A 15,077-nucleotide genomic window follows, 5' to 3' on the forward strand; every position below is an offset into this window, starting at 1 on the left:
TATATCTTCCTTCCATTTTCCTTCTTCTTTCTGTCTTATATCTCAACACTCACTTCTCACTTCTCAGAATCTCGCTTCTCACATCCAAGTTATCATTACTGACCCTTTCCTCTTGCTTCTGTTTTCCTCACTACTCATTCCTATTTTCCACTTAGCAACTATCGCATCTCACTTTTCACTACTAATTTCTCATTTCTCCCTATTCCCGTCTCATTTACTACTGCACACATCTCACTATTAAGTCTTCTTCTTCTTCTTATTGGCATTACATCCCCCACTGGGACATTGCCGCATTGCAGCTAAGTGTTCATTCAGCAGTTCCTTGATTTTAACTGCGAGGTTTCTAAGCCAAGGTATCATTTTTGCAATCGTATATCATTTATTTATTTATTTGAATTAATCCAACTGGTCAACAATAGTCTGATTCAATAACTTAATACAGATATGTTCCGACTGTATCACGTTCCGATTTTGTCAACAAAATTATTTCGTTTTCATCTACAATAAAATTCCATCATTTATTTTAGATTTAGCTTTCATAAAAAATAAAATAACTTGTGTTAGTTTTTGGCCAAATGTTGTAGGTAATAATATTTCAAGCACTAGCTATAATAAGGCTGTAACTAACATCCCCTCTTCGCATCGAAACAAAAGTGACAAATGTGCAGGTTTGTTTGCACTTTATTACTTTAGGACGAAGGATCACATAGTTATCTGGCCTTCTGACATAACTGAAAAATAGATAAAATTCTTTTTGGGATGTTGTAGGCCGTCTGGAGTACATATCCTCGAATGTATCCTGAAATATGGCTACGAACAAAATTTTCTTTTTCTTCTGAAAAATATGTCCAAAAATATTTATGTGATCATAAGACAAGAATTGATCGAGTTTTGAATAAACGTAAACTATTTCAGGGTCTCCAAAAAGTTCAGGAGTTAAGAACATGTCATGAACGGTGTATCCGTGCATCGTTGAACATCCCAACAGGTCTATTGAGCCGATAGTATTTCACGCATTATTTTTACAAGCTACTACAGGCCTTTTCGGTGCTCCAAAACGTACTTGTGTTCAGAACATGTGATCTAGCCGATCAGCCAAGTCCTGAACGATGTACCTACGTATCGCTAAACATCCCATCAGTTCTATCGAGCTGACAGGATATCACTTAATTCTTGTACAAGCGCTCCTAGCTCATGGACCTTCCATGAGTTGGTGTTCCAAGACTCGAAATCGAATCGTTGAAACAAATGATGTCATACTTAAATATTTTCACGGTCCTTTCGAACAATTTTCCAAGAACTTGGGTACATATCGATGTTGAGGACGTTGCAAAAAGCCTTGGTTGTCCGATAGATGCATTGGGTTGAGCTTGGGAACGTTTTTTAATACCTTGAACATCACGTATTCGAGAAATTGGATTTCCATGATGCGTATGTGCCAATTGGACAGGATTGGGTATATGCCTATGATGAAGACATTGCATAAGCCTTGGTTGATCTGGTACATACCGTGGACTGAAGTCGAATACGTTTTGGAGAACCTTAAGCATCTCATGTTCCAAAAAACTGATCACTGTCTAAACGATCAAGATTATTCATCTTGATTGAGTGTTTAGATGTATTGAATAATGGGGTATAGGATCCAAATATTTTAGATTCATCTGCATGTTGTCAGAAGCAAAATCTTCCCAAGACTTTGGATATCTAGGTCTTCAGTGTATAGTCAAACTGGACCTCCAATATTTTTCCTGCGAAGCCGACTGTTCGCGCCCAAAGCGAACGTGATTGAATGTTGATCCCAAGTTACCAATCCTAAAGTTTATCACCCGAAATCCCGCATCCTATCCTACTAACCCCGAGTCGACCGCGGGTGTTTCGGTCCCCTTCCTACTAACAACAATGTTTCAAAAAATGAACACGCACTCCTTATTCAACGGCAATTGAAAACTTGCATGCTTGGCCTGCAAAGTCCCGTTAGCGGAAGGTCCAGTTGTGAAGCTGACTCCACCAGCAAAGACAAAGAAGAAAAAGAGGCCTAAGACGAGAGCAAGGACAGCAATGACGACTTGGCAACATGACGCACACTGATTGGCCGACCAATCAGGAAGCAGATTGCATTCAATGACATGTATAAAAGAAATGTACATTCGCTGCAGAGCGTTCAGGTCACTTCATCATCAGTTCGAGACAGCAACACGTACGGACGTGTTTTTTGCTCGCGCATTTTTTCGAAGTGTTTTTCTCGTTCTTTCGCTGTTTACGTTTTCGCTTGTCGCGTTGGCGTTATTTTCTCCCGGACCCGTCATGGGAGACTCGGTGGCCGATTCGGTCGCTGGAAAAGTGCCTAAGCGCACTGCTCTTGGAGGCGCGGGTAACCTCCAAGCAGCTTTTGCAGAGCAACGTGTTCTCGCCGTTGCCGCTTGATGACGCCGGCAATCCGCCGAAAAGAGGAAGAAGCAGCAATCGCAGCTGCCGCAGGTGCAACCGGAGCGGAAGGAGAAGTGCCCGCCCGTGTTTGTGAAGGGCGATCCGCCGGATTTACGACCAAAATTCGCCAGCTGATCGCTAAGGGGCTGAAATGTACTTTTCGGCTCTGCAGCGAGGGCGTGAAAGTGATGCCGGCCAACAGGGACCATCATCAATCCGTCGTGGAGTTCCTCGAGGTCCACAAGTATGAGTACTACACTCATGACCACCCCGGCACGAAGCCGCTCAAGGCCTTGCTGCGAGGACTTCACGACATGAAGGAGGAAGAGCTCCAAGCAGAGCTTGAAAGTTGCGGACTGAAGCCAGTAGCCGTCCACAAGATCGCTCGTCACGACAAGGCGAGGAAATATCGCGACCAGCTTTACCTGATCCATCTGGAGCACGGTTCCACTACCTGGAAGGACCTGAAGCTGGTTGGCGTTATAAATTACACCGTCGTTGACTGGGAGCGATATCGGCCAGTGCACCGCGATGTCACGCAATGTACCAACTGCTTCAATTTCGGGCACGGCACCAGGAACTGCCGCATGAAGCCGCGCTGCAACAAGTGTGGCGAACCCCATCCGACTGACGAGTGCGACAAAATGGAGGTGGCCGATCCCAAATGCGCCAACTGTGGCGACAAACATCGGGCCACCACAAAGGGCTGCCCAAAGCGAGCCGAGTTCCTGGAAATCCGGAAGAAGGCTTCCACCAGGACCATTCCGAAGAAGAACCGTGTTCCTGTAATCAACGAGGTGAACTTTCCAGCCATCCCGGCTCCCCGTCGTGTGATTCCAATACTCCCACCGCTACAGCCGCACAAGCGACTGGCAGCGGCAGCTGCATCGGTCCAAGCTCCAGCATCGTCGGCACCATCCACCAGCGAATGGCCCCGCTTCCTCCTCCTGGGTTCCGTCGGCAGTCGGAGAACGAAGCCGTCCCACCGGAAGAATCTGCCCCGCTGTACACTCCGGAGCAACTGATGCCGATCTTCGCGCAGCTTGCCACTCGACTGCGCGGCTGCAAAACCCGATTCGACCAGGTCTTCACACTTGGCATGTTCATCATTGAAAATGGCTGCTAGGGTGGGCCTGGTCAACTGGAACGCTTGCTCGCTAAAGAGCAAAACAATCGAGCTGAAGGATTTCCTTGAGGAGAAGGAAATAGACGTGGCGTTCATCACCGAAACGCACCTAAAACCGGAGGTGAACATCAACATCCCGGACTTCCGCATCGTGCGACTCGACCGGCCGACCAGGGGAGGTGGTGTGGCCATCGCTCTTCGCTACAACATCAACTGTCGTCTGCTTCCAAGTTTCCAGCTCAGTGTCATTGAGGCCATCGGTGTCGAAATCACCACTTCGGTCGGCACAATCGCGCTCATCGCGGCGTACTGTCCAACGCAAGCCAAAGCCGGCGATGGATCATCGGCTGCCCTTCGGAGGGACATCGTCAAGCTGACGCGGAGGCAAGGCCAGTATATCATTGCCGGCGACTTGAATGCCAAACATCAAGCCTGGGGCAACAGTCGCGGCAATCGAAACGGCACCATCTGGAGCAACGACATGGAGGAAGGCCACTACACGATCCTGAGCCAGGATAACCGCACTAGGCTGAGTCGGTCAGGTGCCCACGCAAAGCTCGACCTCTACGTAACAAACCTGAGTGACCACGTCTCGCAGCCGGTTGTATACCAGGAGCTCAGATCGGATCACTATCCGGTGGTGGCGGAACTGGGCTCCTCGGTCAATCGGCACCAGCAGTTACGGCGGAACTACCACCGAGTGAACTGGCAGCGTTTCCAGCAGTGCGTCGATAACACCGTCGACTACGAGGTGCGTCCGGAGACGCCGGAAAGTATCGACCGCCAGCTGTGCGCTATCGAGGAGGCGATCACGGCGGCCCGAGAGCAACACGTACCGACGGCTCGGCAGGTAAGCAACTCCTTAAACATCGATACACTCACCAAAGATTTGATTCGATTGCGGAATGTCACTCGCAGGCAGTTTCAGCGTACTGGACTGCCTGAGCTTAAGGCACGCTGCAATCGAATCACAAAAATTATCAAGGCCAGAATGGTGGACCTCAAAAATAACGACTTCTCGAATAAGATCCGCACTCCCGCAGATTATGCTAAGCCGTTCTGGAAAATGACCAAAATTCTAAAATCCAAGCCTCGGCCCATTCCACCTTTGATCCCACTAGACAATAATGGCTCTAAGGATCGCTTGATAACTCCTGCAGAGAAGGTCGCTGAAATAGGTCGTCACTTCGTCAGCTCACACAATCTTGGGCAGAACATCGTCAGTCCACACGAAGCAGCCGTCAACGAGCATGCTAACAACATCCATTTGATTCCCAACGACTTCTCGGAGGAGTTGGAGATCTCAGCTGACGAATTGACGGCCTATATCAAATCGTCGAAGAACATGAAGGCCCCAGGCTTCGACAGCATCCTGAATCTCGAGCTCAAACACATGAGTGCTCCGTTCTTTGAGCACCTCTCGCTGATCTTTAATCAGTGTCTCCGGCTTAGCTACTTCCCATCGTCCTGGAAGTCAGCGAAAGTCATCCCCATCCGGAAGCCTGGGAAGGATCCTTCCTCCCCAAAAGTTATCGACCCATCAGCCTTCTCTCAGGGTTATCCAAGCTATTCGAAAAAGCTATTCATCATCGGTTACTTGAGTCTGCCGAAAATCTCAACATCTTGCTCGAGGAACAGTTTGGTTTCCGACGCGGTCGGTCAACTGTACACCAACTGACCTGAGTTACCAACGTCCTCAGACGGAACAAGTTTGTCTCGAAAACATCCGCCATGGCCTTACTCGATGTCGAGAAGGCATTTGACAATGTATGGCATGATGGCCTGGTGTACAAACTACAACGCTACAATCTTCCCAGCTACCTGGTGAAAATCATCAACAATTACCTGTCGGCAAGGACATTCCGGGTCTCAATCAGCGGAGCGAGTTCCAATGCGCACAACATCGTCGCAGGCGTTCCCCAGGGCAGTATCCTCGGCCCCTGCTTTTCAATCTGTTCACCTCCGACATGCCAGAACCTCCAGAAGGCGGCATTCTGTCTCTGTTCGCAGATGACACATCCATCGTCTACAACGGTAGAGTGATCAGAGCGCTAGTGGCAAAACTCCAACGAGGCCTGGATGCCCTGACAGAGTACCTCACCAGCTGGAAGATCTGTATCAACGCGGCGAAGACCCAGGTCATCATTTCCCCCACTCCAAATCCCCTAAACTTGTTCCGCCTGGGGACTGTAAAATCATCCTCAATGGCACGACCGTGGAATGGGCCAATGAGGCCGGCTACCTTGGCTTGACCCTCGACAGCAAGCTTATTTTCAGGCAACAGGTTGACAAAACGGTGACAAAGTGTAACGTCTTGTTGAAACTACTGTACCCTTTGATCAACCGCCGGTCGTCATTGTCCCTGAAAAATAAGCTTGCTGTCTACAAGCAAATCATCCTCCCTGTGATCGAATATGGCATGCCGGTCTGGGAGAGCTGCGCTAAAACCCACCACCTCAAACTTCAACGGGTCCAATACAAATTCCTGAGGATGATCCTCAACACCCCTCCCAGGACAAGAACATCCGAGGTCCACCGTCTGGCCGGAATAAAAACCTTACATGAACGCTTTGGTGAGTGTAAAGAAAAGTTTAGGGTCCGTTGCTTGCATTCGGATCAGGCTCCAATTAGGGCGCTAGTTCCAATCTAGGTTATCAAATTTCTTATTGTAAATATTAGTGTACATAGTAGTTAGGTTATCAAATTTGAAAAACACACCAGCGCCTCCTAAAGGCCGTCATGATATATCATATTACCACTTAAATAACAATGTAAACATAAAAATTTAAAATTGAAGTTGGAGGGCCAAGCCGGCCGAGCACTGTACATGTAAAAAATAATTGTAGAACAGAAAATGAAACAATAAAGAAGAATTTTACTACTACTATACTGCAGAGCGTTCAGTTTCTTGTAAACCATTCCGCAAAATACATCGTTGTTTTGTTTTTACCGCTTTATTTTTCTATTTTTTTTTTAAACTTTATTAATGTGTTTTTTTTTAATTCTAGGATTAAGTTCAACACAGAAACTTTATTTTTCTGGAACAAGCCGAACCAAACAGCCTTTCTCAAGGCTTCAAGAGTTAAAGAATAATTTCTTAGTCGCTATCGTACGGACCTGGAGGCCCTTCAGCCGAAGTCCACATTCCAACCGAGCCAAATGGGTGGCTCATTCCAGTCATCCTTCAGAGGGAAGGTGCCGCTCTCGAGGTTAAGATACCGACAGTTTCCCGCTAACCGTCCGTGACCGGACACTGACATCCTGATGAACATTTTTCCTGAAGAAACTGGAGACCTATAGCTCTCTTCTTTAATTTTTACAGCCAATCTAAGACGCTTGGCTCTTGGCATATATGTTCCATCCGTTCCTAAAGGGTTAAGGATTTCAAATGTTTTCAAATTTATTGTTATATTATCAACGGATGCCCCTTTTCTTAGGGAATGTCCATAAATTACGTCACGCTTTTAGTGGGAGGGAGAGGGTTTCTAAAAGTGTGACTACTCTTATGATTTTTTTTGGAAATTTCATACAAAAAGTATAGGAGGGATTGAAAATTGTTAATTTTTGCGTGACATAATTTAGGGACGTTTTCTTGATACTTTCCTTACTTGCCAGGAACCTCAATCAGTCACCATTGATGATCAACATACATTTCCTATGTATAACTAAGGGAAGAGGCCCACTGCGTTTTATTACCCGTGAAGCGGTGTAGAACATTCAGGCTGAGGTTTATCCAACGAAGCAGATCGCATTTTGTAGAAACGATCTAAACACAGATCGCACATCCACAGAATGTTATTGATTGTGATGCACTCAGTGTGTGCCTCGGTAAGCCCAACACAATCGACATGGTAGCATTTATTGCATTTCTCTTTACACACAACGAGGGATTGACTTCTAACGTCGACGGAACAGCTACATTTAACGCACTCCATTGTTCAGAATGGTGAACAGTGGGGGATATGGATTCACTAACTATAATCGTTTATAATCCAATTTTCGTAGATTCAAATAAATGTCTTTAACGTTATTAATAATCGTATATATAATATAAGAGCATCCTATCAATAATGGAACAAATGCCTTATATGATGAATACATATGCTCTATCATACAAGAATTCTGTTGATGGAAACATTCAACCCCATTGGTACTTTTTAGCATATTCCACTCAAAGTCAAATAACGAACCGATGATAGCATCAACTGTCAGGAATTGTTACAGATAACTAATTTGTCCCATACAATCTAAATGATTCTTACAAATCAGATATGCATGGCTTCGTAGAAACACATCCATAGCGCAGCGTGTCTGTCCTGCGGAACAGAAACGTATCTCGATCACACATGACAAAGCGTACTCCCTCGGATGTCTCGGTAATCTAATTCTCTTATCATGTCCACCATTCAGCGCGTGGAGTTCGCTTCGTTGGAGCAGCACTTGACCCAGTATTTTCGCGCTTCATTGGACACAACTAACTACGCTGCAGACTGCCACAACGTCGCATACGCACAAAATATCAACGGCATGTCGCCGGCGAATGATGATATAATCAATAGACCGGGAAGTCGTTCGACGACGACGACGATGACGACTACAACGGTGCAGTAAGAGGAAATCCAGCCGAAGCACTTGAAGTTCAGTCGGGAATAAACGGGACAAGTGTGAGCGCGCTTTTATTATGAGCTGGGGATGTAGCTCAGTGGTAGAGCGCTCGCTTCGCATGTGAGAGGCCCCGGGTTCAATCCCCGGCATCTCCAATGGGAATTATTTTGCTAATGCCATACAACATCTGCGAGAATTGAGAAATTAAAAAAAAAGTCTTTATCAACATCATTGATGTATTTTTTTACCGGCACAGAAATTGATTTTGATAGTTGAGTGCAATCATCAACGTCAAGATTCAAGAGTCATCCAGCACAATGTCGCTAACGCTACAACTTCGAATAATCCCATGTACCTACCTTCTCTCGTATATATTGCCATCGATCCCATTGCCTATCACCCGATAATGGTACCAGGCAGAGTCAATAGTGGCAGCGGTGCTATCCCTAGATAGAGAATACATTTTATTAAATTTATGGACATTCATTACTGAACATTCTGTTCGGTTTGCTGCCGGTGCTGTTCGTTCGCCAAGAACCGACCGACCTCAGTTCCCAGCGCGTGGCGCCACAATGTCTGCCAGGAATTTAACCCCATTCTTGCAAGCGAGCTCGCTCCTGCCCGTGCTATATAGCCCAACTGGCAAATGCGGGCACGATAGGCGCTACAATATATCAGATCATTGCGAACCCTACTGAACTAGATTCGGTTTTGTGTATTTTGTCAGCTTTGTCATTAGGTTTCGGTCTCAGAAATGAAGCGCTGCCTGTTATGTGAGATTTTTAGGGCGATTGATTAAATTTACGATCTGGAATGGAATTCGTTTTTGCACTTAGCTCGCTGATTATTGGCAACATGCACCACAGTCCTATTTTATATGTCATATTAAAAGTTCGCACTGGCAAAATATCAAATTATACTTTAAATGTGGAAAGAGCCCAAGTCAACCAGTCAGTGTTGAAATCCATTAGCGTTGAACAAACTATTTTATCGTTTTCTCTTGAAAACTTTGCTCATAAATATGATTTGCTTTGGTTTGGTTAAATTTGGTTTGCTGTTCTGATTCTTCATCTCATGGTTACCATATAGTTAAGAGCTGCGTGAATCGGAAAGAATCGAAAAAAATGCCTAAGTATCTATTATTTTGTGGAAAATTTTACAATAGGGAAAAGACTTAGGTAGGTTTTATTATGATATTGTCAATTGGAGTTTTTTGTTGGTCAAACTTTCTAAAACTCAGCAACAAGATGCTTTGACATTTGCTTTCAATCCAATATTAAAGTCTAGTTGATCTGAGGACCTTCTTTCAAATATTGACGATTATTATTATGGAAATCAAGATTCTAACAAAACTGTCTCATGATCATAAAGTGGTTGTCGGAGACGATCAATAGGCTGCGACTGAATTATGTAATTTTAATGGTTTACAGGGTTCATAATGCTCACTCAATCTCAGGAGCACATGATTTTCCCTCACGACAGTTTTCGGGGAGAAATCGCTTTTCGGGAAAGAAAAACTGCCTGGAGAGTGATAACAACTTTTCGCTCACTTCGATTGCCGCTGAACGTTGGTTTGCTCTTTTTCTTTCATATTCGGGTCTTTTCGTGGCATAATCAATGCAAATGGTAGTAGCTTATGTGGAACAAATAACTTAACGCTTTCATACAGATAGCGTGGTGGTGTGGCTAAAGTAAGCGCATCCCCACAGCTATTATTGTTACTATTCTGGGTTCGAATCCCGGCGCGGCCCTACAATTTTGTAATTGTTCTGCGATAATTCTCGCGAAAAGTGAGTGAGAGGTGAAATTAATGAAACGAAAAAGGATTTTCATCTAATAGGCAAGATTTTCGTTCATCTTCCAATGCTAATTCTAGAGAAAAGATTGATGGGTGAAAGATGATCCTCTACATAAACAACGAAACAAGATTTTCCCTAGGCCCGAAAAACGCTTGCTTTGGTCTCATTGAAACGAAAAGTCGAAACCCTGGGTTTAATTCATTGTTGAAGTTGATTAACCTAAATACTGTACGCAGGCCTGCTTCTGATAGTGCTGAAGATATTAAGCTCGAAAGCATGTTTCAATTAGGTAATGGAATTGTTACACGATTTTAACTACAAGCTAAAAACAACTTTCTCGGCAATGAGAGAAGAAAAATCCTCCACGTCGTCGTCAGCTTCCAAAAGTGTTTGCAAATATGCAAATGAAAACTAATGATTAGCGAAACTTTCTCCGCACACCTCAGCTTCACACTCTCAACAATCTGGAACTCCACAACTAAGTAGTACCTCTGCTGGCTGTTGCAGCCAGAACGGGCAAAGTTAATTATGAAATATTAGCACCGAGAGCTGAGAGTTGATTGCTCGCTTTGCGCCTTTCTGCCCGCCGACTAACGGAAAAAGCGAGAAGCCACGCCAGTTGAAACTTTCCAACTTAGATGATATGATAATTTATTACGGAAACTCCTTGTTTGTTACGGAGGCGACGCCTTTTTGCCATACGCCAAAAAGTAGTGTCGGCACGAGGTGTTTTCCTCACCTGCTGCCGTGCATGTGTTGACTGTGCGCTGATTTCGAGCCGGCTTGCTTGCCACTCGTGTAGAGGAGGTTCGTACCTCGATTGGAGAAAGTTATGCAATTACACACAATTTGCCAAGACGATGGGCAAAGTTTGACTAATAGTAAGAGGGAAATTTATAAATAGATTCAAATTGATACGGGGTATGAAGCTCGATGATTTGTGTTGAAACCCGTTTTCGCTATGATCACTCGGCATGGGTTGAATTCAAAGGAAAACGGAAACGTTGCTCACGTTTTCTCTTTAAATGCATTGAAGCAGCGGATAACGAGGGGCTAATTGTCATTAACTGCTACGTGAATTACCAGATTATGAGTGGCATTCCTTATAAATTGTTCCAAATCTAGAGGTATTTTTTAAAAATCTACTGAGGATTTTGTTTTAGATGCATTTTGAACAGGTGGGTGTCATTCATATTTTGCACAAGGGCTTGTTTTGCTGCCAACATTGCATGTATTGTCCCCACTGACATTTCTCGATCCCAATGAGAATAAAGTCAGCTGTTTTGTAAACTAAACAAATACTACCATAAATTTTACTTTGTGATGTTGGCTGCAAAAACATGGCGTCGTGCTACCCATCTGATTTTGAACCAGCAAAAGAAAATTTTGTTTTCACCAACAATTGTATGGAGGATATCTGTTATCATCCATAATTTAAATTATTCAACCCTCGTCGTAAGAGTTTATACACTGACCTGAATTCTTGGAATGAACTCGTAGTTCACAAAAAGAGCAGTTGACAATCGACAATATTTTTTATCAAGTCAAACGAACGAGATGTTTGTATTTTTAGGCATTGTGTGTACAGGCGATGGTGATGTTTGTAGACGTGGCTTAGAATAATAAAATTGACTTTATTACAATCATATTTTTGATATAACATTTTGGCTCTGGAGTTTAATCAAAAATATTCCAGAGAACAGCGGAAAAGTGTGAAACAAGCCTATAGCGGTTGTGGAAAAATCTTATTAGCCAGAGACTTGCAGCCATTGACAGGCTCGTCTCTAAGTAAAAATGTTTATATAGGCACTCTTCACTTTATTTTGATGACTTCGGAAAAAAAACTGGATGCGATTAATAAATGGTTCTATGCGGTTCTTTTTAACATATATACAAATTACTAAGCATATTTACAAATAGTACATCCATAAGTAAATTTGTGTATATTTTTGCCTTTCTCGTATACATAGCATACGTAAAGACTAACGGGTGGTCACTAAAAACTATTATACTTCAATTCTTTTCTATGACAACATTAATGCTTTCAGAGAAATATTTCCCTATGTAAATGAATCTTTAGAATATTTAGAAAACTATCGCCCACAAACTTTTATTCCAACATGTTCAGATGTTTCAAACATGCCGTCAAAACAGGAAGGATGCACGCCGCATTGTACAATTTATCAAGCGAACAAAGAGCGTGGGAAAAATACACGGAGGACAACTTTGAACGCGAAAATGTTTCGAAAACTGTTAAAGGATTTTAAGTAGACCGAGGTCCATTGTATTCAATGGTGATTGGAAGACCAAAGACACGAAGCAACTCACGAATAGGATCAGAAGCATCATCCGGGACTGGCCACCGCTCAACGGTCATGTGATACCTGCATGATTAAACTACGCCACATGGCAGACCACGGACCATATGCTATTATTCATTAATCTAAGTTTAAAGATTGAGGTCAACTCTTTATATAACGTATATCAGATTGAAGTGTACTTCTTTGTAGTTTTCTTCCCGAGCCATTCTTTTCATTTCCGCTATGGCCACCCGTTATATGTTCGCTCCAAACCCAAACTTTTTATAGGAGGACTGGAGAGCCATAGTGTTATATACCAATCAACTCAGTTCGACGAATTGGGGTGATGTTTGTGTGTATGTGTGTATGTATGTGTGTGCGCAAAAAGTTTCGCCCATTTTTTAGGCACTTACCACCAACCGATTTGTTTGCAACAATTTGCATTCGACTCAGAATCCTGTGCCATTTCTTCCTATTGATGGTCCAGATCGGACTATGGGATTAGAAGTTATGGCTGAAATACATTTTAAAACCCAAAGATGGACAAAAAAAGTCTAGCTCCCTTTTTGACACGTATCCTTAACCGATTTGTTCGCAACAGATTGCATTCGATGGGGAATTCCTCCTCATTGTTTCCTATTGGAAGTTGGCCAGATCAAATTATGGGATAAAAAGTTTTTGCCAGAATAAAAAAATACACACAAAATGGGGGAAGGTCATTTGGTCGTTTGGCCGAATGGGTCATTTAGCCGAAAAGGTCATTTAGCCGAAAGGGTCATTTGGCCGAAACGGTCATTTGGCCGAAAGGGTCGTTCGAACGAATGGGTCATTTGGCCGAATAGGACATTTTACCGAATAGGACATTTTGCCGAATTTTAGGCCGAACAAGCCATTAGGTCGAAACCCATCTGGTCGTAAGTCATTTGGTCGAAAGGGTCGTTTGGTCGAATGGGTCATTTGGCCGAATGGGTCATTTGGCCGAAAGGGTCATTTAGCCGAAAGGGTCATTTGGCCGAAACGGTCATTTGGCCGAATAGGTCATTTCATTTAGAATAGTTGTTTGAAAAGTGAGAAGTTAGGAATGAGAAAAAAGACGTCTTACTACTCACTTTTGAGCTCCTCTTTTTCAACAGTAAGAAGTGAGAAATGAGGAGTGAGAAGCGAGACGTCTCACATTTATCACTTCTTACTGTTAAAAAAGAGACCAAATTACCCATTCGTCCAAACGACCCTTTCGGCCAAACGACCCTTTCGGCCAAACGACACTATCGACCAAATGACACTTTCGGCCAAATGACCCATTTGGCCAAATGATCCTTTCGGCCAAACGACCCTTTCTGCCAAAAAATCCTTTCGGCCAAACGACACTTTCGGCCAAATGAACCATTTGGCCAAATGGTCCTTTCAGCCAAACGACCTTTTCAGCCAAACGACTCTCTCGGCCAAATGGCCCTTTCGACCAAATCACCGTTTCGGCTAAATGACCCTTTCGGCCAAACGGCCCTTTCGGACAAATTACCCTTTCGGCCTAATGATCCTTTCGGCCAAATGACCCTTTCGTCTAAACGACCCTTTTGGCCAAACAACCCTATCGGCTAAATGACCCAGTCGGCCAAATGATTTTCGGCCTTATGGTCTGTTCGGCCAAATGGTATGTTCGGCCTAGTGGGTTCCGGGTAGTGGGTTTCGAAAATTTATTTATTTCTCCAGCACTTATCCGATTTACTCGCATAAAATTGCCTTTAACGGCTATTCAAACTATAGGCCAGATCAAGCAAAAGGCTCAACATTTACCAAAAGGAAGGTGGTTTGACTTGCTCATATGCCATCGCGTGCGACGAGTACTGTCTCCAAATTTCTAATATGACATCAGCATTTAGTCGTTTGTCGCATATTAGAAATTTGGAGACAGTACTCGTCGATAGCAAATCCTTCCGCACGCGATGGCATATGAGCAAGTCAAACCACCTTCCTTTTGCCAGTGGAGATATCTAGACCAACATTTGAAAAGGGCGTAACAGCCAAAATTTATTCCTTTTGATTCTTTGTCCACATATATATCTATATATGTAGACGAAGAATCAGAAGGAATAAATTTTGGCTGTTACGCCCTTTTCAAATGTTGGTCTAGATATATCAGCTTCCACACTGATATTCTTCCCTCCCCCTTCATACGGGAGCTTGGCAGAAGGAAGGTCGTGCGATATGTGCCATCACAAATATTGCCCTCCGCTCGCTTTCAAATCGACTTCTATAAAAACATTCTTCATGCCTGCCGTATCCTAACGGAACTATCAATTCTATACTTTCGCCTCTAATGCTATCATGAACATGTACGTCCACGTCCATGAAAGATGATATTAGCATTTCCATATCATTGTAAATCGTTTAACTTCACGTAGAAGTAACACAAACGAAATCATTAATTTAGTTAAATTCTAATGATATTTTTCATTAATCTTGTCGATATAATTCTGGCGACATAGTTAATACCTTGATATAATATTCAATTATTTTATCTATTTATTTGTTCTCTCCAAGTATAATCAGCCACCGCAAGTGAAGAAAAAACCCATAATTCGGTGCCGTCAACGGGGGGAGAGTCAGCGCTCAGTCAGTCAGTCGGATAACAAAGTCGTTCAAAAAGGTCTTCTATAATTTAGTTGTCTTGCCTTCAGATACATTAAATCTATCATTCTATGTAGTTCCGCAGGTTGGATGATGGAATTTTTAAACCATTTGTGAAACTAATTGGACATAGATCCCTGTAACCAGGCTACTGACATCCTAACCTATCCTACATCTATTTACATATCACTA

General features: G+C 43.5%; 1 protein-coding gene and 1 non-coding gene across 6 annotated transcripts in view; both read left to right on the top strand.

The window, feature by feature from the left end:
• The window catches only part of LOC134206060 (uncharacterized), a 672,178-nt gene that overhangs the window by 208,811 nt on the left and 448,290 nt on the right, over nucleotides 1–15,077 (top strand). The window lies entirely within an intron of this gene.
• Trnaa-cgc (transfer RNA alanine (anticodon CGC)) lies at nucleotides 8,242–8,313 on the top strand. The gene has a single exon. It is a non-coding gene; the product is annotated as a tRNA-Ala (tRNA).

The sequence above is a fragment of the Armigeres subalbatus genome, chromosome 1, assembly GCF_024139115.2.
Source record: "Armigeres subalbatus isolate Guangzhou_Male chromosome 1, GZ_Asu_2, whole genome shotgun sequence".
In the NCBI taxonomy this organism is placed as follows: Eukaryota; Metazoa; Arthropoda; class Insecta; order Diptera; family Culicidae; genus Armigeres; species Armigeres subalbatus.